Here is a 25,133-nt window from a genome sequence, read left to right on the forward strand (position 1 = left end):
TTGTATATGCCCTCTGGTTCACACAGGAACATGACAGAGGCTCACACTATGGAAAATGACAGGAGTTATTAGGACAGAAGCTCATCCCACCTACTCTTTTTCTTAGGTAGATATGTAAGGTAAAGAAATATTGACTTGAGACATGATATGTATTTTTAAGGTTACTATGACATTTTGAATACTTTCAAAAGAGAAAATAATTTTCCACTTTTCCCTCACCCTCCATTTCTTCTTCTTCTTTTTCTTCTTCTTCTTTTTAAAGATTTTATTTATTTATTCATGAGAGACAGAGAGAGAGAGAGGCCGAGACATAGGCAGAGGGAGAAGCAGGCTTCCTGCAGGGTGCCTGATGTGGGACTTGATCCCAGGACCCAGGATCATGACTTGAACCAAAGGCAGATGTTCAACCACTGAGCCACCCAGGCGCCCCTCTATTTTTTTTTCTAAGGACAGTGATAAGAAAAGCTCTTCTACTTTGAATCTTGAGTTTTCTGTTTGTCCTTGCTTCCTATCCCTCTTTCCCACAGCCCTCCTGCCAGTCTCCCAATGTGGTGCCTGGGACAGCCTTGCCACAGGGCCCATACCAATGCCAATAGCTCCAATTCAGAAATAGTTCTGACATCATTGTTCTAACTTTACCTTCTCTCTCTCTCTTTTTTTTTTCCTCTCTCTTTCTTATTTGCATTGGACTCAGTTCTGTATTTATTCCACAAATATTTATTGGCACCTACTATATGATAAGCACAGTTTTGGGCATTTCAGATATATCAGTGAACAAAACTATTCTCACAGAGCTTGCATATTATAGTGTGTGCATGTGTGTGTAGACAATGAATAATAAATATTACAAGCAGGTAAATTATATAGTCATAAAAGGGTCCTGAGGAAAAAAGATGAAAAAGCAGAAAAAAAGAGAGTAAGGGGTTCAGGTTTCCTGGGAGTGAGAATGGTTGCAGCATTCCATAGATCATACTGAGAAGGTAAAATGTGAGTAGAGACCTGGAGGGAGGGAGTTAGCTGTTAGATTTGGGGGGAGAAGCTTCCAAGGAAAGAGAAAAGCCCATACCAAGTCCCTCTGCAACAGTGTGCCTGGCAGTGTTCATGGAATGGCCAAGGTCTCTGTTGCTAGGGTGGAGACAGAAGAAGTGAGAGTGGTAGGAGGTAAGGCAAGGTGAGCAGTGGAAGGGGAAGGTAATGGGATCAGTATCATGGGGGACTTGGGCTTTTACTCTGAATAAGATGAGGACTTATTGGAGGGTTTCAATAGAAAGGGACATGATCTGACTGATTTTAAAGCAATTACTCTGGCTACAGAGTTGAAAATGAGCTTCAGAGGAGCAAGAGTGGAGCACTGAGTATGTAATCAATGCCAGGGATGATGGTCGGGGCAGGAGAGGTGTTGAGAGTGGCTGGGTTTGTTCTAAAGACCAAGCCATGAGTACTTGCTGACAGATCTGATGGGGGAGCTTGTGAGAAGGACAGAGGAAGGTATTCGCCTTGAGCCATTGCAAGGATAGAATTATCATCAGCTGGGAAGGGGAAACTGAACCCCTTCAGTTTTGTGGGGATAGTAACAGTTCAATGCAGGACAACTGAGGAGGAAATTAGAGATGCTGGGTAGGCAGCTGAGTACTGGGTTTCAGGAGGTAGGTCTGGCACAGAAAGATAAACTCGGGAATTTTTACCATTGAGATGATACTTAAAACCTCATTGTGAACTGTAGGTCCTTCATGTTTAGCCTCCCATTACCTGCCTGATCTGACTTGCAGTGAGAGTTGAGAGCATGACACATTGGGAAAAATATATAGGTTTTGGAGTAGGACAGATCTAGATCAGGATACTAGTGCTGCTTGGGCAAGCTCCTTATCTCTCTCAGTTACAATTTACTTACCTGAAAAATTGAATGATAACATCTATTTTTAGGATAGTTGAGACCCACGAAATTAAATTATGCCTGTGAAACTCCTGGCACATGATAGGTACTCAAGAATTAAGTTCCTACCCACCATTTTTTTCTTTTAAAAATCTAGTATGGATGCTTACTGGTGATTGCAGCCCTGTTCTTACTTTCTTGGACCAGCTGTACCCAAAGTGGGGTCACTGAATAGTAGTAGCATCAGCATTACTTGGGAGCTTGGTAGAAAAGCAAATTCTCAAGCCCCATCATCCCAGCCTACTGAAACAAAGTTCTGGGGTGGGACCCAGCAATCTGTGTTTGAACAAGCCTTCCAGGTGATTCTGGTAAAGTCTGGAATTTCAGAACCACAGCTTTAGTGTCCATTTACAAGCTTCTATGTGAGTACACCTGTCTTTGCATGGCCCTGCATCACTGCTGTTGGGAACACTTATATTGACCAAATTAAATGGCTTTACTATACCTTTCTATTGCTCCTTTAGCTCTGATCTCTCAGCTGAGTCCAAACTTACACCTCCAATTTTCTCTACATTAAATAAAGCTGTTCTGGGAGACACTCAAACTCAAGGGGCAAGATATCCTGTCCCTTCAAAAGAAAAAAGGATTCAAAACCAAGAACTCCCTGTAAGATAAAGAACTCCAACTTCCCTCTCTTTTCCTAGGTTCCTTATTTTAATACTAGGGAAATGCTTACCGCCTCTGCTATGTTGCACGTATCATTTCACTGACTTCTCCCTAAAACTCCATAAAGTAGGACTAATGTGAAGTCCCACTTAGCTGACAAGGAAATTGAGGATTAAGGAAATTAAATAGCTGACTCAGGAGTACACAGGTGGTGCCAGTCAGGGGCACCAGAGGGAGACTATGAGGCTGGAGGGGAAAGAAGGGACTTGTTCTCTCCTGCTCTGCTTGGAATCACATTCTATGATTTGTGGTTGCAACAGAGCTTTTTCTTCATGCAGAATGAGAGTGGGCTTTCTTGAGCAGGGGTGTGTGTGTGTCTATGCCCTTGCACGCATGCATTTTCCCCAGGTTCAACTGAATTAAGCAATCTCGTTACAAGGGGACTGGGTACCAGTGAAGCAACTTTCATTCCTCTCTTCAGGGTCTTTTTAAAAAATTTATTCATGAGATACACACACACACACACACAGAGAGAGAGAGAGAGAGAGAGGGAGGGAAGGAGAGAGAGAGGGGGAAAAGCAGACTCCCTGAAAGGAGCGCGGGATCACTCCCTGACCAAAGGCAGACGCTCAACCACTGAGCCACCCAGGCGCCCCTCTCTCCAGGGTCTTACCATAGACCTCTTCTCTCCTGCGCTGGAGGAAACTAGGTCACTTTTGTTTCCATGGAGCCATCAATGGAGCTTCATAAATAGGTAGTCTGCCACTTTATGTTATTGTTAGTTTGTTTCTATACAGTTGACTTTTGGGAAATGGAAATGAAGATCTGTTTTCTCATTACTTGGGAAAATGAGAGTTTATTTTTTGATTCCAACTCTTTAAATATATAAAACAAAATTATTTAAGAAATGAGTAGGAGTTTTTGTAAGGAGGGTTATGTGATAGAATATATTCAGAGATATGTAGGAGAGGCTAAGTGTAGCCAAAAAAAAAAAAAAAAAAAAAAAGCTGTAGTGAATAATAAGAACATCTGGAGTGTAGACTTTGGTAATTTTGGTATTATCATTTGCATTTTAAATGGGTGAGCAATAAAACAGCAGCTATTCATATATCTCTCTACTCAGCCTGACTTAAAGTGCACAGTTATGATTTCACCCTGGAAGCTGATAAAGTTTTCAAGGCATCATATTGTCCACTTCTCTGCTCCTGAGAAACATCGTGTTAAAACGAAATAGAAACTTTGTGAGGCCAATAGTACAGAAAAGCAGCCTATAAAGTTCTGGGACTAAAGAACTCATGTTTGAGTCTTTTTACCTCCACAAAGTTGAGATCTTTGTTGCCTGCCATAGTGGGTCGGGTTCTGTACACTGATGAGAACAGAACAGACTGGGCATTTGGAGATGGTTGATTTTCCATCTTAGTTGTCAGATTATACTTATTCCTTTCTTACTGCTGCATTAAAAGCTTATTTTTTGGAAAGTAGATGCCCCAAGAGAATATTATCTAACCCTAATTACTCATTTGAGAGATTAGAGTAAGAGAGTGTTTCTTAAACTAGGAGGGGATTTTCACTTTGAGGACAAGAAGGTTTTCCCTTCTTATCCTTAGTCATAGGTTGTGCTGTTCCTGACACATCCTTCCTCTCCAGTCTGCTTCCTGACTCATGAAAAAATACCAGAGAATATACTCCATTATTTAAAACATGTTCTTCATGCATTTACTTAAGGACTGGTATCTTCTGTTAATAAAAACATTTAGGACTGTAGTTGTCCAGTGCAGGTTCTGCTTATGGAGTATTTTTAGGAGATCTGTAGGTACAAAATGATGGTAAAAAGCCTGTTGGCTTTTGCTTGTGGTGAAGGAGATTAGCTTCACAGATAACCTCAGCAGATGAGCTTCACAGCCCAAAGCCACGTGAGAGGGTATTTCCTGGGCAGAGTTCCCCAAACCATATGGCCCCTTGGGAATATTGTTACTTATGTTGCCAAGAGTTTGTTTATTCTCTTTCCCTTTCTTACCTACTTACCAAATGTACTTTACTTCTTTTCTGTGTGTTCCCACATCAGCTTAATGCCCCCTTGAAGATTTGCAAGATTTGGAAGGTCTTTTCCTATCCTTGGATTTCATTTTGTTTTAAAATTATGGGTACATTATCTTTAAAATCTTCATCAGCTCCGAAAGTCTGTAGTTTCTTTTCTAGGACTTTATGTTTTAGTGCATTTGACTCTGGTCTTAATTTTAAAGCTAATCTTGGTATTTAGCTCTCATTTGAGATAAATGTCACAAGCAGAGAAGGGAAGAAATAGTATCTTGGTGTCTTAAGTACAGGAATTAGAAGCTCATGAATTACAGTGAATCTTATGTGGTGATACTTACCTTTGTTTCATTTTGCCTCAGATGACTCCTGTATAAAAGGCAGATAAGAGGGGTGCCTGGGTGCTTAGTCAGCTAAGCATCTGCCTTTGGCTCAGGTCATGATCCCAGGGTCCTGGGATTGAGCCTGGCATTGGGCTCCCTGCTTGAAAGCCTGCTTCTCCCTCTCCTCCCCACTCATGCTGTCTTCATTGCTGTCTTATCAAACACTCAAATAAATAAATAAATAAATAAATAAATAAATAAATAAATAAATTTTTTTATAAAAATCTTTTTTAAAATAGGGGGAAGTTAATATTACTTGGAGATCCAAGAACGAATACTGGGGTATGTAGTTATGAATGCTATGCAAAGAAATAATACAAGGGCAATGGCAACATGTATGATTGAAATGAAAACCATTTTTGGAATTGTATTGCCTCTTGCTAAGGGTAAAACATAGTAGGGGGGTTTTACTAGAAGCCTGTGTGTGCTTGTAGTGGAATGCTGAAACAAACTCTATCATAAATTAAAAGCAAGAGTACCATTTATTCTAGGGCCCTTTGTAAACCTAGATAGAATCATCATTTTGTCTCATTTAAAATTTTATGAATCCTGGGATGCCTGGGTGGCTCAGTGGTGGAGCATCTGCCTTTGGCTCAGGTCATGATTTTGGGGTCCTAGGATCGAGTCCCACGTCAGGCTCCCCACAGAGCCTGCTTCTCCCTCTGCCTATGTCTCTGCCTCTTTCTTTGTGTCTCTTGTAAATAAATAAATAAATAAAATATCTTTAAAAATGTTTATGCATCCTGAGAACATTCATAAGTCACTCTGTGGCAGTATTGTCATTCAACTCTTCAGTGTCTTTAAAACCAGAACAAATTTTCATTTAAAAAATTATATGGATTAATTGTAAGATTTGAAAGAGAAAAATAATTTTTAGACGAGAGGGAAAATGATCTCATTACTTGACTTTTTTGCTCCATTATTGCCTTAAAGAAAAACCCCACTGATTTCATTATAAAATGACAGGATATTAGAGAATAATTAATATAGTTTGAAAAATTTTATAAACATTAAGACAAGTTGAGACAGTTATTTTGACTAATGTCTGTATCTAATCATAAATTAAAACACTGAAAGGAAATCATATAAACATTAAGACAAGTTCAGACAGTTATTTTGAATGATGTCTACACTTAATTGTAAATTAAAATACTGAAAAGAAATGTAAACATGGGTTCTTTCTTTAATGTAAAACATTACAGGCCTCTTGATGATCAGAAAACTGCAGGTTTATCTCCAAAGTCAGTTGTAGTGATTGCTAAGGTCAGTGGTTCAATTTTAAATAATTTGAGTCTGTGGTATGTGTTTACCAGGCTAGTGTTAAAGAAAAAACCTTCATAAATATGTATTTCCAGGATATAGCTATTAGAGAAAGTCTTGTCAACTTTTATGTACTTTTATGACAGATTGTTTTTCTTTTTCGCACAAAGGATACATGGCTGATTCAAAGCTTAGAACAGTTCAATAGCAGTTATATGATACCATGACAAGTTCTATCTAAGCTGGTTTAAAAATATTCCTCAGGGAATGTTTCAAAGAATGGCACACAGTGACAACTGGAAGAAAACTGCTTTATTAATAGTTGGCAATTCCTACCAATTCCAGGCATGTTGCATAGCCTCTGCTCAGCCCAGTGATCAGTTAGAGCTAGCATCCACCTCTAAAACAACTGCTTACATTTTGTATAAATATTAAGGAATACTCTTGTGCAAGCCAGCTTTTACCTTACATAAAATGAATTTATATTTAAACAGAAGCAATGTGAAATAGAAAGTGTTGCTCTCTCTGATGAAGACTTAGCATTCTCTTTGACCAAAATGTGAATTGGGTGGCTCCAATTCAGTCTTTTCTATGACGCTCCAGGTGAGAAGGATTTTCATCTCCTGCTTTTCCTTTGTGCCTTATTCTCATTTTCACTTTCTTACCTTAATATATGTTTTATTTGCTTTTTCACTGACTTCCTACTTCTCCTTCCTCTGTTGGTTCCTCTTCTCTCTTTTCTCTTTATTCTCTTTCTCCCTCCATGGATTTACTTTCTTCCCTCTGTACTTTGAATTTACCTTTGTCTCCCTTCCCGGTTGAAATAGGGAAACAGGCTAATAGAGCCAAATAAATAGCATCTACTAGACCCCTCCCTCCTCCTCCCTCCCAGCCACAGAAAATTTATATTTGTGAATTTTTTGTTTATACTGGCAATTACAAGAACTTCAGTGTTCACTTCTTAAAGTTGTGCCTTAACCAGAGGAGTATTTATAGGAAACCACTACATGTGAAATGCAGAGTGGAATTAAAAAACTTAAAAAAAGTTATTTTATTTACTAATGTTTACTAATGGCTTAGATTTACCCTATTAAGTAAACAAGCAAACGATGAACTCATCTCAGTATAAGTAGGAGATAAATCATGAATAAATAAATTATACTTTCTTGCTATGGTATATTAGCAGGAAGCTTTTAAAGTGGTAACACCTCATATCTATAACACAATTGTCTCCTTTAAAACAAAACAAGTGCAGAAAAACAAGGCAGGAGGTCATGCTATACAAACCAGCCCCTGGGATCCATCTGGTCTAATAGCCTTATCTCATTGAGAAAAGGGATAGCTGGCCTGCAAATATAAGCTGTTTGAAGATTGAAAAAGCAATAGATTATATTCTGCTTACATTAGTCCTTAGGAAGCAAATACTAAAATAAAAATATTTTGATATCAGCCTCTTTATCTCCATGTGAGCTAAAGGACACTAAATTTTTACAGGTCACGAAATATTTAACTTGGTACTCTTTTGCCTCAGAATCACAATATTGATACCTAAGTAAGGGTAAACACTAAAAATGTGAAATTAACAAAATACTACTGTTTAGTCTTGAGGCATAATTTTGAAACAAGAAAAAAATGTGATATAATTTTAATAGTAACACAACCATTTATTTTAAAACTATGAAGGCTGCTGAGAAAGACATCCCCCAATCTTTCTAATCACTAAGTAGGTCTCCCTTGTAAGGCTCTTAGGAGGATACCCAGCTAATCAATGGCAGATTGCTAACTCATTGCTATTCATTAAATGTATTGTTTGTAGTGTAGTTTTTGAGCTATTGCATTAAAACTATTGCAGTAAATGGCCTTATAAATATTAAATATAAATAATGAAGTTGTTTACTCAAAATTCTTTTGTAACATTTTTCAGATCTGGATTAAAACAAATCTGGATTAAAATAAATATTGAGTTTTTTTATATTAACCTATACTACTTTGTGCTAACCTAAACCATTTTTTCCTGACTTTCTTAAATCAAGTTGATAGCACACTTCTAAAAAAATACATTTTTAAATCTGGAAATAATTTAAAGGGTACTTAAAAGCTTTAAGAAAAAGAATGGTCCAGGGCACCTGGGTGGCTCAGTGGTTGAGCATCTGCCTTTGACTCGGGTCATGATCCGGGGATCCTGGGATGGAGTCCTGTATCAGGCTCCCTGCTGGGAGCCCGCTTCTCCCTCTGCCTATGTCTCTGCCTCTCTCTCTGTGTCTCTCATAAATAAATAAATAAATAAATAAATAAATAAATAAATAAATAAATAAATAAATAAAATCTTTAGAAAAAAGAATAAGACTGGTACAGGGAAGATCTGTATGTCTGCTATCCAGGCTCATCTATTGTTAACATTTTATCCAGTTTGTGTTGTTGTTTTTGCATACTCTCTTTCTCTCTGTGTATATGTATATGTATGTATATCAATATAAGTACATACATTTTTTCTGAACCATGGCCCCTTTATCCCTAAGTACACGATGTTTATTTTCTAAGAATAAGAAAAAATACCTAACCACAGTACAGTTAAAATTTCAGTACATGTGTTAATACACTTTAAAAAAATATTTTATTTTTTTGTTTGACAGAGAGAGAGCACAAGCAGGCGAAGTGGCAGGCAGAGGGAGAGGGAGAAGCTGGCTCCCTGCTGAGCAGAGAGCTCAATGTGGGGCTTGATCCCAGGACTGACTGAGCCACCCAGGTGCCCCTTGATACACTTTTATTTAATCTGTATTCTTATATTGTGTATAGACTTAGTAATGTCCCTGCCTCACTGGCTTCTATACAGTAGTATCTGGCTCTGAGTACAGAATCCTGTCGAGGATAGGATAGGACATCTTGTGGGTTATATCTCTTAAGTCTCCTTTAATCTTGAACATTTTTATAGCCGTTCTTTGTCTTTTATGATAAAAGTTGCTCATTTTGACTTGCTTGATGTTTCCTAGGGCTTAGAGTCAGGTTATGGATTCTTGGCTGGAATATTATGTAAGTGATACTGGATATCTTCTTAGGGTATTATCAGCTGGAGGCAGACAATACTAGTCAGCTCCACATTGGTGATGTTAATTTTGAACACCCAGTCGAGTGTTGCTCTATGTCTCCACTGCATGGCTACTGTTTTTTTTCTCTTACAACTAATCAGCAATCTGTGGGAAACATTAAGACCATGCTCATATTCCACCATTCATCAAACTTTCTCCTAGATTTAGCATCCATTGACAATTCTTGCCTGAATTAATTTTCTCTGTGGTGGTTGTAAGATAGGCAAAACTCCTGTATTCCGCATTTACCAGTTGGCACTTGACATTCTTTTTTTTTTTTTTTAAATTTTTATTTATTTATGATAGTCACAGAGAGAGAGAGAGGCAGAGACACAGGCAGAGGGAGAAGCAGGCTCCATGCACCGGGAGCCCGACGTGGGATTCGATCCCGGGTCTCCAGGATCGCGCCCTGGGCCAAAGGCAGGCGCCAAACCGCTGCGCCACCCAGGGATCCCGGCACTTGACATTCTACTGTAAATAAGATCCCTCCTTTCTCCCTCTTTAAGTACTTATTAGTGGTGAGGACTTAATGGATTCCTTTTTTCTCTCAATGGTTTATAATTCATTACTGCCACTAAGCATTTTGTGCTTAAATTGTCCCTGATTTGGCCAATGGAACCCCTTCAAACTGACTCCCATGTCTGTATGACTTGGCTTATTTTTGTAAGAATTTCCTATTTTATGTTCCAAGCCCATCTTCTGTTTATACTTCCAGTCCTAGAATTGGCCTTTTCCCCCACCCTGAGAAATCTTATTTCCTGGTAGTGGGGAATGGTATTTAAAATGGAAAATCTGGGTGTTAGTTGTATTCATTGCTGCTGAGGTATCTTTGTTTTCATGACTTTTCAGTAGACAATGCTAATAAATACCTGCATGTGTGTATACATGTACAAACACATGTGTATATATGCACACACATGTGTATACATATGTGTACAAGCATGCATCTATATATGCATAGACATATACATATTTGATTTTATTTTTAAAGAAGATTTTATTTATTTTATTTTAGAGAGAGAGAGAGAGTGCACAAGTGGGGAGAGGGCAGTGAGTAGAGGCAGAGGGAAAGGAAGAGGGAGAGAGAGAGAGAGAATCTCAAGCACACTCTGTGCTGAGTGCAGAACCTGACGCAAGGCTTGACCTCATGACCCTGAGATCACAAACCAAGAATCAGACACTTAACCAACTGGCCACCCACATGCCCCAGCACATACATATTTTAAAAATCATGGGTTCACCCATTCCTTCAAGTCCAATCTATCATTAAATGTGTTTTCTCACCTTCCTCCATTCTCTGTTTCTCCTTTCATAGTGAGAACCTGGCTCCCAACAATATTGATACATTTATTATTTCATTACTATAATTTATCCAAGATTGTTTCAGAAGTACATAGCCCATACCAGTATAAAGACAAAAGCTACAAAAAAAAAAAAAAAAAAAAAAAAAAAAGAACTTAGGTTGTGTGTGCAGTTTTACTCCTGCTTCTGCTCCACAGACTGCATAATATATAGATTGAAGTCGAACATTCTGCTCATATGTTTCTGAGATTAAATTTTTTTCTTTCCCTATTTACTATGAATATGGTATTCACTTGAAATATAATTGGATTCATTATTTTGGTTTGCTTTCAGTTTTAGATTTAAAAATTTTTCCCTTCCCATCTTTGTTGATTGAATTTTATTTATTTTTTGAATGTCTAAAACAGTTACATGCTTCCTAAATTCAAAACTATATGAAAAGATAGAGCAAGAAGCATCACTCTCCTACATCCCTTCCTCCCCTTGTTTGTGCTCTTAACTCTTCCTGTGTTTCTTTGGTGAAGATAACAGATCAATATGCTATCTTATTTCCTCTTCTTTTTTCTTTTTCTATCTATCTACTTTATTTCATCTTACTGAAAATTTTTTTCTTTACTTAACCATCTTCCAGAACTAAATTTGTATCAGTTTGTAGATATCATTTTCTTTCTTTTTACAGCTTCATAGTACTCATTTGTGATAATAAACCAATCTTCTATTCTTGGGCATTTATGTAGTTTCTGATATTTTGTATTTTGCAATTACAAATAATGTTGCAATGATTAAACTTGTGCATGTATATTTTCATATTATTGGAGGTAAAATCTTCAGGATACATTTCCAGAAGTGCATATATAATTTTGTGAAATATTGCCAGTCACTTCCAAATGGGAATTCTCTTTCATCTTGCATTTCTACCAGCTGTGTAGGAACATGCTTGCTTCCTCACAGCCTCACCAGCCAATGGAGTCTGTTATCAAGCTTTTTAATGTTTGCCAATCTAATAGATGAGAAATAGTATCTCACTATGGTTTTAATTTGCATTTTTCTTGTTTTGAGTAGTATTGCATATCTTTTATTTATATAAAGGCCACTTTGATATCCTAAACATTTTTGTCTGTGTCTTTATTTTTCTTTAGGATTTATGGTCTTTTTCCTCTCAGTTTTAAAGCCTTCTTTATATAGTAGGTTTATTAGCTTCTTATCAATGTAATATGTGGCAATTGTCTTCTCCCAGTTTATCATTTGTCTTTTGGCTTTATTAATGGTTGTCTTTTTACTGGCCATTCATGCAAACATTCTTTATTTTTATATAGTCCAATTTATCAGGCTTCTCTTACTGTATTTACTTACTGTTTTTAGTCATAGGAGCCTCTCCCTCTGCCCAAGTTAAAGAGGAATTCACTTGTTTCACTTTAGTATTTGTGTAATTTTATTTCTTATATTAAGTTCTTAGATATAGGGGATCCCTGGGTGGCGCAGCGGTTTAGCACCTGCCTTTGGCCCAGGGCGTGATCCTGGAGACCCAGAATCGAATCCCACATCGGGCTCCCGATGCATGGAGCCTGCTTTTCCCTCTGCCTGTGTCTCTGCCTCTCCCTCTCTCTCTGTGTGACTATCATAAATAAATTTAAAAAAAAAGTTCTTAGATATATTTGGAGTGTATACTTGTGTTTAGTTTGAGGAATTAATCTAATTTTATCTTTCTTTTCCAAATGGTTATCCAGTTATCTAACACTATTTATTTATTTATTTACAAAGATTTTATTTATTTATTTGAGAGAAAGAAGGGAGTGAGCATGAGCTGGGGGGGAGAGACAGAGGGAGGGAGAGAAGCAGACTCCTTGCTGAGAGAGGGGCTGGGGTGGGGGTGGGGCTTGATCCCAGGACCTTAGATCATGACCAGAGCCAATGGCATATGCTTAGCTGACTGAGCCACCCAGGTGCCCCTGTTAATTGCTTTTTTCAGTTAACAGTCTCTAGGGGCGCCTGGGTGGCTCAACCATTGAGCATCTGCCTTCAACTCAGGTCCTGATACCAGGGTCTTGGGATCTAGTCCCTCATCAGACTCTCTACAGGAAGCATGCTTCTCCCTCTGCCTATGTCTCTGTTTCTCTCTGTGTCTCTCATGAATGCATAAATAAAATCTTAAAAAAAAACCTCCAACTTTTTGTTTCTAAAACCTATGGACATCTTATCATCCTGTTTGTACCCTAATTTCCATAGTTGGACAGCCTATTCCCTAATCAAACTGAATAATGATGTTAGGCACTCTGTAATCTGTTCTGGTAGGCTTCAATCTAAAATATATGCTAGAATAAATAAGAAATTTAAATGGCTTTGGGAAAGGGAAAGTAACACCTAGAATACCTTCTGGGTGCCACATACTTCACAAAGTATTAAGTCTCAAAACAATCATGATGTTACTGATTTTGCTTTTTACATATCATATAGGGGAGTAGTCTTCCAAAGAGCCTATCTTACTTCCCTAAGAGTAGTTAATGAACAAGAGCAGATTCAGAGCCTGTTCTGTGTGCCATCAATGTACACTTTAAGTTCACTACCTGTTAAAAAACAACATTGCATCACTCTTACCGCATCAAAGGTAAACATTGTATACATTGTCTCCCTTGATTTTTAGAAGTACCTGTGACATCAGTAAGGCATGGAGTATTATTACACTAATTTTGCAGAGGAGGAATTGAGGCTCAAGTGAGGGTAAGTGTCCCAAGATTGTTATTAATAAGTGTCAGAGCTGGTTCTAGAGCATGTGACCACGAATCCTGTTCTTTTAAAGATATCACACCCAGCCTAAAAATTCAAAGGAAAATAATTATACCTCTTCTTATCAATCTTAGACATGGATGATTTGAAAATGAATTCTTTGTAGGAGAATAGCAATGCACTCCATACTTGCCTCATGGTGGGTGGAAGACTTCCTTTGTTCACTGTGAGTCAGAGGGTAGCAGGCACTTTCCCTATTACTGTCATTTCTGATCCTCTTGCTGCTAGCTGTCTTACCAACAAAATATAAGAACTGAACTTGAATCAGTGGATCTCAGTATTTTCTGTACACTAGAATCACCATGAAGCTTAAAAAACTACAGCTATCTGGGTTATCCCCCAGAGATTATTATTTAATTGGTCCAGAGTGTGACCTGGTCTTCAGGATTTAAAAAAATTACCCATGATGCTAATGTGTACTCAAGGTTGAAAACCACTGGCCTAAATGATTTTTAAGATACCTCTATCTTAATATTGTGTATACATATGTATATACACAATAATTTTAAAAGATTTTATTTATTTATTCATGAGAGATACAGAGAAGGCAGAGACATAGGCAGAGGGAGAAGCAGGTTCCATGCAGAGAGCCAGATGTGGAACTGGATCTCAGAACTCTGGGATCAAGCCCTGAGCAGAGGGAAGATGCTCAACCACTGAGCCACCCAGGCACCCCTCAATATTGTATATTGAGGGGTGCCTGGGTGGCTCAGTTAGCTGAGTGTCTGACTCTTGATTTTGGCTCAGGTCATGATCTCAGGGTTTTGAGAGGGAGCCGCCTGTTGGCTCTGTGCTCAGAGATTCTCTCCCTCTCCCTCTGCCCCTCCCCTGCCCACTCATTTGCTCTATCTAAATAAATAAATAAATTACGTAAATCTTAATATTCTGTGATATTGAGATTTCTTTTTTTTTCAAGATTTTATTTTTTATTTATTCAGAGAGAGAGGCAGAGACACAGGCAGAGGGAGAAGCAGGCTCTATGCAGGGAGCCCAACATGGGACTCAATCCCAGGACTCCAGGATCACACCCTGGGCTGCAAGCGGCGCTAAACCGCTGCACCACCGGGGCTGCCCGATATTGAGATTTCTTATTCTATACTAGTTAAGAGTACAAACTCTGAAATTAACTGCTTTTTTCCTTACAACAGTTGGATCTTAGATAAAGCACTGAATCTCTTTAAGCTTTCTTAAATATTTCTTTAATCTTAATTTCATCTATGAAATAAGCACAGTTATGTGGCACATAATTTCACAGTTAGTGGGTACAGTTACTTCCTAGAGTTTTTGTAAAAAAAGTGTGATGATGTTATGAAAGCACTTAACACAGAGACCAGCAAATAGTTATTACTCAATAAATGTTAACTATTATTTTCTCTTTGGCCACCTGGTTTCTTTCTTTCTTCCTTTTGTTTTTATTTATTTATTTATTCATGAGAGACTAGAGACAGACAGAAAGAGAGAGGCAGAGACACAGGCAGAGGGAGAAGCAGGCCCCGTGCAGGGAGCCTGACGTGGGACTCGATCCCGGGTCTCCAGGATCACACCCCGGGCTGAAGGCAGCGCTAAACCGCTGAGCCAACAGGGCTGCCCTGGCCACCTGGTTTCTTCTCGAAATGCTGATTTTGAAGGAAAGAGAGTGAATCCTAAATTAGAGGCTGAATCATGGGATTTTATCTGGCCTGTGATATACCTGGTGCCAGGCTCCATCGTCTTAACAGAGCCTTGAACCACAAATGGTAAGCAATGAAAAGTACCCATGGGGAGAAGCTGCAGAGAGAGACAGCCAAGTGGATGGAGATCCATGGCTGCCCTTGGCGAGGGAAAGGAGGGGGAAGAAAAATCTAATAGGATTCAGTCTGGGTGTTGGTGTGTGTGCACCTCTGGGAGTGTGAGAATGCATGTCAGTTTAAGTGAAATTTCTCCATGTGTCAGGAAACAGAAGATCATGAGAGGGGAGAAAAACAAGGAATTAAGTATATGAAGAAAGAGATGTACTTGAGAATACAGAGAAATACTTTTTTTGTACTCCCCCCCCCCCCCCGCTTTCTTTTTTCCTTTACCACCCACAGAATCTTGGCTCGCTTTCGTGCACTCCCATGTATGTAGTTTACCTTGGCTGCTGTTGGAAGAATGAGAGAAAAATGCGGACTTTTAAAAGTTTGGCATAACTTTGAAATCACAGATGTTGTATAACCAAACTCCCTCCTTGCCTGCCTTCCTTTCTTCCTTCCTTCCCTAACATTAATTAGGAGCCAGACTCACTTAGTACTCAGTAAATGTTTATTAAATTAATACATTCAATGTTGGGCCTACGGGGACTTAAAAGATCAAAAGACAGGGCTTGCATCCTTGAGAAGCTCATAATTTCCAAATTTTGAGGGGATATTACTCACTGGATTGACATGATAATGGGCTCATCTTCCTCACTTCCCGGTGTTAGGGGATTTCTCATTCTTTGCTGGGCACCAGAATCACCTGGAAGGCTTGTTAAAATCCAGATGCTGGGCTCACCTGCAATTTCTGGTTCAGTGGGGTTGATGTGGGGCCCAGTAATTTGATTTTCTAGGAAGTTCCCAGGTTCTCCCTTTCCCTCCTAATTGCCAGCAGAGACTATAGTGTAACACAGGCTGCTTTCCAAAGCAGTTTTGCCTGGTGGTGGCGGTGAAGGTTGTTGGTGGCATGGCTGGTTGCATTTTGTGTCTGTGAAACCCCTGAGTGAGCTGACAGGTAAGAGTAGAGGTGAGTCAGATCTTTCCCCTTCTTCAGAGCTACCATGCTCTCGTGGCATGGTGCAACGACCAAGAACTGTCTTTTGCATAACAGCTCATCACTGCCGCATTTAATGGGAGTATCTCTAGATGATGACACATAATCTTTCAATCTAGAGCAGTTGTTAATATGTTTTTTGAGTGGGTCTGTTTCATAGGTATTTGGAAGAAGACATTCTGGGTGTTTTAGGATAACAACTTACACTTTTAGCTTCCTTTTAAAAATAACATGCCCTCAGAAGATGTTAATTTTGTAGTGGTGAAATAGGCAAAGGCTTTATGAACCAGTCCTTTTATAAGAGCCCAAACTACCTACATGAAGATGACTTTGAAATTGGTATCTCGTGTCCAAATTTCTCAAGAGGTCTCCCCTGGAATCTTTCGTGCATATTTCAGGCTTGCCATAGTCAACCCAGAACCCCTCATCTTTCTTCCCAAGCTCTCTTCTATATTTCTATTCTCTATTTTGGTGACTAGCGCTATCTAGCCAGTTTCCCAAGCTGGAATTTCCCGCATCCTTCATGTTCTAGGTCATGCAGAATCTGAATGGGTTTGGTTGCTGTGACTCCTCTCTATTCCATCAGCCATGGTCTCGGCTAGGCTCTGACTCATCTGAGTCATTCATGGTGGCCTCACAGCTGGTCTTCCTGCCTCATTTGGTCCCACCGTGGCCCCATCTCCCTAAAGCTGCTGGAGTACTCTCTTAAAATGCAAATTGGATTTCATGGCTTTACTCCATATGGCTTTCAGAATAAAATGAAAATTTCTAGGCCAAGAACCAAGCCTTTTAAGAATTTGCTTTTGCTTTCCTCTCTGCCCTCAGAGCTCACCACTTTACATTTTATATCATTCACTCAAGTCACATAGAACCAACTGAAGGTCACTGAGGCATTATTGTATTTTAAATATTAATACAAAAAAACTCTTTATTTTGAAGTAGCTTCAAAAAGAAAAATTGCAAGACTAGGACAAAAACCTCCCATATATTCTTTACCTAGATTCACCAACTGTTACCATTTTAACACATTTGCTTTCTAGCATTCTATCATCTCTCTCTCTCTTTCCCTAATCTACCTATCTACATGGTGTTGTTTTCTGAATCTCCTGAGAGTAAATTGTAGATTATGATCCTTTTATCCAAGTATGTATTTCCTAAGTACAAAGGCATTCATTTGCAGAAACATAGGGCCAATTATCAAATTCAAGAAATTTAACATCAATAAAATTATTACCTAATCTATAGGCCTCATTCAAATTTCACCAATTAAAAAAAATTATTGAAGTAGAGTTGGCACTCAATGTCACATTAGTTTCAAGTATACAACATACAATCTCACCAATTTTTATAGCACTTTTTGTTTTGTTCTCTGTGACCACTCTTTGCATATAACTGCTACATCCCTGTAGTCTTCCTTAATGTGGACAGTTTTTTATGCATCTACAGCTGCTCCCAGTCTTGTCTGTCTTTCTGGAATACTCTTTCTCTTGTTACTCAACAGACTCTTAGTTCATTAAACTAGCACTTACAAGCACTTGCTCAGACATGTTTTACATGACCTCCCAATCTGATTTCTCCAAATCTCTTGCTACACTTTAGGAAAAACCCTCATTCTTGCACTAATCATACTGCTTCTCTTATTTGATTTGTAAGCCACTCAAGGATAAGAATAAGGCTTTAACTTTTTGTCACAGTGGCCAGCAAAGTACTCAACATAAAGTTTGTGCTCAGTATGTGTATTTAAAAGATTTTAAAGGGCATGCTCCCATGAATGAGTGTTTAACATTTAGGGATCAGTAGCCCTGATACCCAGAGAGCTCCTCGGATGGATGGAAGTGTTAGGACATGGAGTGCGAATTGCTTTTACCTAATGGGAAGGTAATCTGGCAGTATCTAACAAAATTTTAAATTTAAGTTTAAATGAAATTCCATTTGGGGGCTACATCTTATGATGAAACAAGGACCAGTTCATAAAGTCATGAGTGCAAGGAAGTTTATTGTCACATCATTTATTGTAATTTAAAAAAATACCAGAAACAATTTAAATGTTCATTAGCAGAAGAATAGTTGATTACGGAACAATCAGGCAATTGAAAAGAAATGAACATTTTGGTACATTCATGTGGTAAATGGAATGAAGGCATAGCTACTATGCTGAACAAGAAAAAGCAAACGCAATAGGGTACAAACTTTTGGATTTGATTATAGGAAATTATGAAACAGGTGAAATCATATCATGGTTTACTGGCACAGAGAGGGCAGGTTTGACTAGGAAGGGGCACAAGGAAGCTTTGTAGGATGATGGAAATGTTCTGTATCTTGATGGGGTGTCAGTTCCATGGATATACACACTTGTAAAAATTTATTGACCTGTACGCTTAAGGTCGGTATCTCAATTATATTGTTGATTAAAAAAAAATGTGCATAGCCCTGGAGCTAATTGCTCTTCTTTGAGGCTACATCTTATTGCAAAAGAAGCACATAGATATAAGGATATGTTCACAAGGAAGTTTGTTGTAACTATTTATTATAGGAAAACAACAAAAACAACCAAAAACTTGGAAACATCCTAAATGTTTGTCTCTAAAAGAATAATATTTTGATATAGGTATAAACAAAAATGATGTAACTACTTAAAAGAATAAGTACTATCTAAATGTACTAATTTGGAGGGATGTGTATAATATATTTTTTTTTACAAAATAGAAACTATTGAATAGAACTATAGAGTATAGTATATTATTTTTATAAAAAGTAGGAACAACTTTTATATAATTATAAATATGTATATAGCATATGGAGAAAGGTATTAAAGAACACCAAATTTAACACAGAGAATCTAGTATATATTTCTGCAGTTTGTATTTTTACAACTAAAAAAAAAAAAAAACCAAAGTGAATTCAGTCACAAAAATACATGCAAGGATCCCTATCAAAATACCATGGACTTTCTTCAGAGAGTTAGAACAAATTATTTTAAGATTTGTGTGGAATCAGAAAAGACCCCGAATAGCCAGGGGAATTTTAAAAAAGAAAACCATATCTGGAGGCATCACAATGCCAGATTTCAGGTTGTACTACAAAGCTGTGGTCATCAAGACAGTGTGGTACTGGCACAAAAACAGACACATAGATCAATGGAACAGAATAGAGAATCCAGAAGTAGACCCTCAACTTTATGGTCAACTAATATTTGACAAAGGAGGAAAGACTATCCACTGCATAAAAGACAGTCTCTTCAATAAATGGTGCTGGGAAAATTGGACACCACATGCCAGAAGGATGAAGCTAGACCACTCTCTTGCACCATACACAAAGATAAACTCAAAATGGATGAAAGATCTAAATGTGAGACAAGATTCCATCAAAATCCTAGAGGAGAACACAGGCAACACCCTTTTTGAACTCAGCCACAGGAACTTCTTGCAAGATACATCCACGAAGGCAAAAGAAACAAAAGCAAAATGAACTATTGGGACTTCATCAAGATAAGAAGCTTTTGCACAGCAAAGGATACAGTAAACAAAACTCAAAGACAACCTACAGAATGGGAGAAGATATTTGCAAATGACCTATCAGATAAAGGGCTAGTTTCCAAGATCTATAAAGAACTTCTTAAACTCAACACCAAAGAAACAAACCATCCAATCATGAAATGGGCAAAAGACATGAACAGAAATCTCACAGAGGAAGACATAGACATGGCCAACACGCACATGAGAAAATGCTCTGCATCACTGGCCGTCAGGGAAATACAAATCAAAACCACAATGAGATACCACCTCACACCAGTGAGAATGGGGAAAATTAACAAGGCAGGAAACCACAAATGTTGGAGAGGATGCGGAGAAAAGGGACCCCTCATACACTGTTGGTGGGAATGTGAACTGGTGCAGCCACTCTGGAAAACTGTGTGGAGGTTCCTCAAAGAGTTAAAAATAGACCTGCCCTACGACCCAGCAATTGCACTGCTGGGGATTTACCCCAAAGATACAGATGCAATGAAACACCGGGACACCTGCACCCCGATGTTTCTAGCAGCAATGTCCACAATAGCCAAACTGTGGAAGGAGCCTCGGTGTCCATCGAAAGATGAATGGATAAAGAAGATATGGTTTATGTATACAATGGAATATTACTCAGCCATTAGAAACGACAAATACCCACCATTTGCTTCGACATGGATGGAACTGGAGGGTATTATGCTGAGTGAAGTAAGTCAGTCGGAGAAGGACAAACATTATATGGTCTCATTCATTTGGGGAATATAAGTAATAGTGAAAGGGAATATAAGGGAAGGGAGAAGAAATGTGTGGGAAATATCAGAAAGGGAGACAGAACATAAAGACTCCTAACTCTGGGAAACGAGCTAGGGGTGGTGGAAGGGGAGGAGGGCGGGGGGTGGGGGTGAATGGGTGACGGGCACTGAGGGGGGCACTTGACGGGATGAGCACTGGGTGTTATTCTGTATGTTGGTAAATTGAACACCAATAAAAAATAAATTAAAAAAAATATTGTAATGATGGAAACAAAAAAATACATGCAAGGAAATAGAGAAGTGGATATATAAAAAATAAAACTAGTTGGAGCTGAAGACGTAGTTCATATTTGGCTCAATTCCAATTGTCATTCCATTCCAGCTGTCATTTGCCTTTTTGTCCTTTGTCCAATTGTCTTTTGTTACATAACATTGTTGAATGAATAATATGAATAAGTGATATAAAGAGCTCCTATAAAAGAAATCAGAGAACATTACATTGTGTTCTCATTGAAGTTAAGCATGTGAGTGAATCAGCGGACTGGTTGGAATGGTGAACCACCAAGTTAGCAAATTTGACAACTTTTGGCAAATACGATTTATGTTGTGGGAATGAGGCAGAGATGTTTTCACATGTCTTGTATTTATTTGACCAAAAATTTCTTTGAGGGATGCACAATTATGATGTACACAGAATGGACAAAATGAAAACAAATGTTTGTGTGGTCAGGCTTGTCCTTCTGGCTAAACCAGTCCACAGACCGACACATCTGAGCCTCTCTCTGTTTCTATGGAGGCAGTGTGCCATAGCAGAAAGAGAATTTTAGAAAAGGGAGAAAGAAAGAAAAGAAAAGAAAAGAAAAGAAAAGAGCTCAGGCTTTATGGTAGGAGAGGCAGGGATTTGAAGAATGGTTCCTTCACTCCAGCATACCGATGGACAAGTGTCTAACTTCTCTGAGTCTTTCCTCATCAGATGAGACTGTGCCGTTTGCTGTATTTAAAAAGACAGCGCAGTGCCTGGTGCGTATCAGGTACTTGAACAGGTTAATGTACCTTCTTTTCTAGTTGCACTGTCATATTTATACCTGTTTGGCAACATCCTGGTATTTTTCTTTTGGCAAATTCTGATCTTAGAGGAGTGCTCAGAAACGAAGGGATTTATCTAGCCACATAGGTAACTTGCCAGATTTCACCTATATTTGACACCTCTACTTCTCTCAAGTCTACAACTTCTCATCATGAAGCTGGCTTTCCTGTGCCCTTACTTCCACTTTTCGTCTTGAGCCGTACAGTTTTAGCAGAACAGGATCCTTAAGTCGCATTTGTGATAAAAGAGACAGCAGCTTACAGGAAAGTGGCTTTTTCTCTGCATGTTGAGTCTGCCTGACTGATAACAGATCAGAAACAGCAAGTGGCCTTTGAAATGGAAACACTGACTGTAGTGGGGAAAATGAAAGGATCTTACGTTTTTTGATCAAAGCATGATATCTTCTGCTTTGGAAAAGGGGGTTATTCTGCCGCCAAGGCCTCTGATACTGCGTTACCTACTTACCCTAAGGAAGAAGATTCAATTTCATAGCTATTACACTGCTACATAGTTTTAAAATATATTTATAGATAGACATTTCCTCAGTCATTTTGCTTCCTTTTCTGACTCCTGTCCTCCAGTCTGGCCTCCAGGCAAATGGTCCTGTGATTCTTAATTCAAACAGCATTTAAACAATTCTCTGGAACCTTAATCCTTAATGAACATACACTACTAAAAAGAAGATACACTTTATTTTTTTTAAGATGTATTTATTTATTTGAGAGAGAGAGAGAGGGGGAGAGAAAGAGAGAGAGAGAGAGAGAGAGAGAGGTGGTATCAGGAGAGAGGGGAACAACCATCAGATTCAGTGGGGGAGTAAACATAGGGTAGAAAACCCTCCTAGGGTCTGTGTCTGGGTGTGAGGAAGAGGAGAGGCTGGTTCTGGCAGTCTCATCGCGGGAACAGTGATATATAGAGGTAGGCATACTGTTTGATAGTGTCTTTGGCTCATCTGTAGGTATGGAAGAAGCCAGAAACATGCCAATTTGCCTGTATAATTACAAAAACCAAGTAAGCAGTTGGTGGGTTTTCTACCTTCCTTGGCTTTTTGACATTTAGTTAACATCCTCACTTTACACTTGCACAGTATTCCCTCTCTCTTCTTGTCATATCATGGGTGAAAGAGCCTCCAGGCATTCTGGGACCTCTGTAGTTTAGGATCTGAAAAAACCAGAGAAAGACTAACCTATTAGGTTGGGCTGAGTTTGTAGGAACCACTTGCATGCAGAATCTACTGAGGAAGGTTGCCTGCACTTGAAAAATCAAAGGACAGGGTGTGGGAAAAAGACCTGCTTTAGCTAGGCATTTGACAAATACCTAGGGGTGAATTTGTAGATCAGGCCATGGACTGAGTCTTGGGGGGAACTAGTAACAGAGACAAAAAAGAAATGCCAGTGAGGTAGAATGAAATTGAAGAGAGAGAATGTCCTAGAGCCAAGGGAAGAAAGTGTTTGAATGAGGAAAGCCTGACCAGCTGGATAAAAGGAAGGTAGATAGATCAATGTGGATCTTGACAAAAGCAGTGTTAGTAGAGCAATCAAGGCAGAAGCATGGCTACCAGTGAGTTGAAAAGAGAATAGAAGAATCAGACACAATGAGTATGGATAACTCTTCTAAGCAGTTTAATTGTAAAGAGCAGGAGAGAAATAGAGCAGTGGCTAGAAGCGTGGGTAAAGAGAAAGTTTTGAAAAAATGAGAGTGTTTTGGAATGCTAATGGGAAAAATCCAGGAGACAGAGAAAAACTGATAATGTGGATAGAGAGAAGAAATTGTGCTTGATTAGTGAGAGGAGATAGGATCTACTGTGCATGTGGTGGGATGAACCTTCCCTGGGAGCACCAGGAATTCCTGTCTGTCACAATGTGAGAGAATGTAGAACATGAAAGTGCAGATGCAAGAAGGCAAGCAGATGTGGTGATGGTGGTGGTGGTGGTGGGGCGGCCTGTAGAAATTCTCTTCTGGGGCACATGAGTGGCTTAGTAGGTTAAGCATCTGCCTTTGGTTCTAAGTCATGATCCCTGGGTCCTGGGATCAAGCCCTGCATTGAATTCTTTGCTCAGTGGGGAGCCTGCTTCTCCCTCTTGCTCTCGCTTCCCCTGCTTATGTTTTCTTGCTTTCTCTCATTCTGTCAAGTAAATAAATAAAATCTTTAAAAAGGGGGGGATTCTCTTCTGACTGCTTCTGTTTTTCAATGAAATGGGAAGCAATGTTATTGAGAGTGAAGATGAGGGCAACAGTGCTGGGGCTTTGAAGAGTGATAATAAAGTGTGAAAGTTTCACAGGACGGTGGGAGAGAGAAGAGACAGGAGACATACAATATAATTTACGAGGAGCATTGAGAGACCAGGTATTTCTAGTGAGATTAGTTAGCATGAGTACAGAGAGCTGGATTTAAACAGTATTGCAGTTTTCCTCACCCCTGCCACAAGCCCAAGGTGAGAGGGACCAGAGAGCTAAGGTGATGAGTTCAAGGGAGTGATTAAGATGATAGACCATGACTCTTGGACTGGTTAAGGAGTGACATTATGAGGTAGATGGTGTGCTGATGGGATCAAAGCACTGTTTGAACTGGACTAAAAGTGAGCTTTGGAAAGATAGACTAAAGGTGAGCAGAGTGGGATACATGGAGCTGAGATCACAGTGGGGAGAAGTTGTTGCTAATAACAAGATCTAGGATATGACCATGGAAGTCAGTGGTCAGTGTAAGGTGGGTGAAAAGAGCATTGGAGGAAAAGAGGTCAAGGAACCGAGAGATGAGGTTATTGAAAAGATCACACATATATGGCAGTCCTGAAGAACTAGAACAGTGGGCTGTGAAAAAAAAAGCTACAATCTTCAAGGAGTGGGTAGGAGTAACTTGGAGGCGGTAGGTGACTATGACATGGAGAGGAAGTGAACGCTGTTGTGCGAGGAGACCCAAAGCTGGGAGTTTTCAAGAGGAAGGCGGGAGAATGGGCTGGAAGTGGCAATGAGGAGCATGACAGACACCTACTTCAGTTTCCGGCTGGTGGTATGTGTGTCACCACCTAAGAATCCTACAGTTAGAGCCTTCAATTGCACAATAAGGTGAAGCAAATGTTGAGAAGGAGACTGGGGTTTCAGGGGATTTTGCTACGGATAAATCATGCATTCCAGAGGGTCTCACAGAGGTGTTGTCAGGAGTTGGGAGTGATGGAAAGTAGTGTCAGAAAATGGGGTTTGTCGGTCTATATGGGCACTAGAGTCTTCGGGATGAAAGAATAAAGGCATAATAAAATTAACATTGCTGGTTACAGTGAAAATTTTTTAACAACCTTAGATCCAATCGCCAACTGGTTTCATACTCATCCTGGCTCCTCCAAATGAGTAAGCAGCTGTTTACATCTTTTCTCTCTCCTAGGAAACTATAGATCTGGCCAAGCAAGGGGCTAGAGCCACAGCTCCACCAGATCAGGGTTGGCAATTGCTTTCAGGTGCTCTGCCCTTGAGGGCAGTGAACTTGATTGGGGGAGGAGAGGGATAACCAACCACCTTTTCTGGAGGTTTCAGCTGTTCTCCATGTGGCCTCATCCTCAAGAACAGACTTAGAACTGGGAAGTGCTTCCCAGGGTTTTGTCCGTGGGCATGTGGGCATCGGTAGCACCAACATACCTGC

At 39.2% G+C, this 25,133-nt stretch overlaps 1 protein-coding gene across 2 annotated transcripts in view; it reads right to left on the reverse strand.

The window, feature by feature from the left end:
• The window catches only part of UBE2E2 (ubiquitin conjugating enzyme E2 E2), a 528,260-nt gene that overhangs the window by 460,663 nt on the left and 42,464 nt on the right, over positions 1-25,133 (reverse strand). The window lies entirely within an intron of this gene.

The sequence above is a fragment of the Canis lupus genome, chromosome 23 (assembly GCF_011100685.1).
Source record: "Canis lupus familiaris isolate Mischka breed German Shepherd chromosome 23, alternate assembly UU_Cfam_GSD_1.0, whole genome shotgun sequence".
NCBI classification, from domain to species: Eukaryota; Metazoa; Chordata; class Mammalia; order Carnivora; family Canidae; genus Canis; species Canis lupus.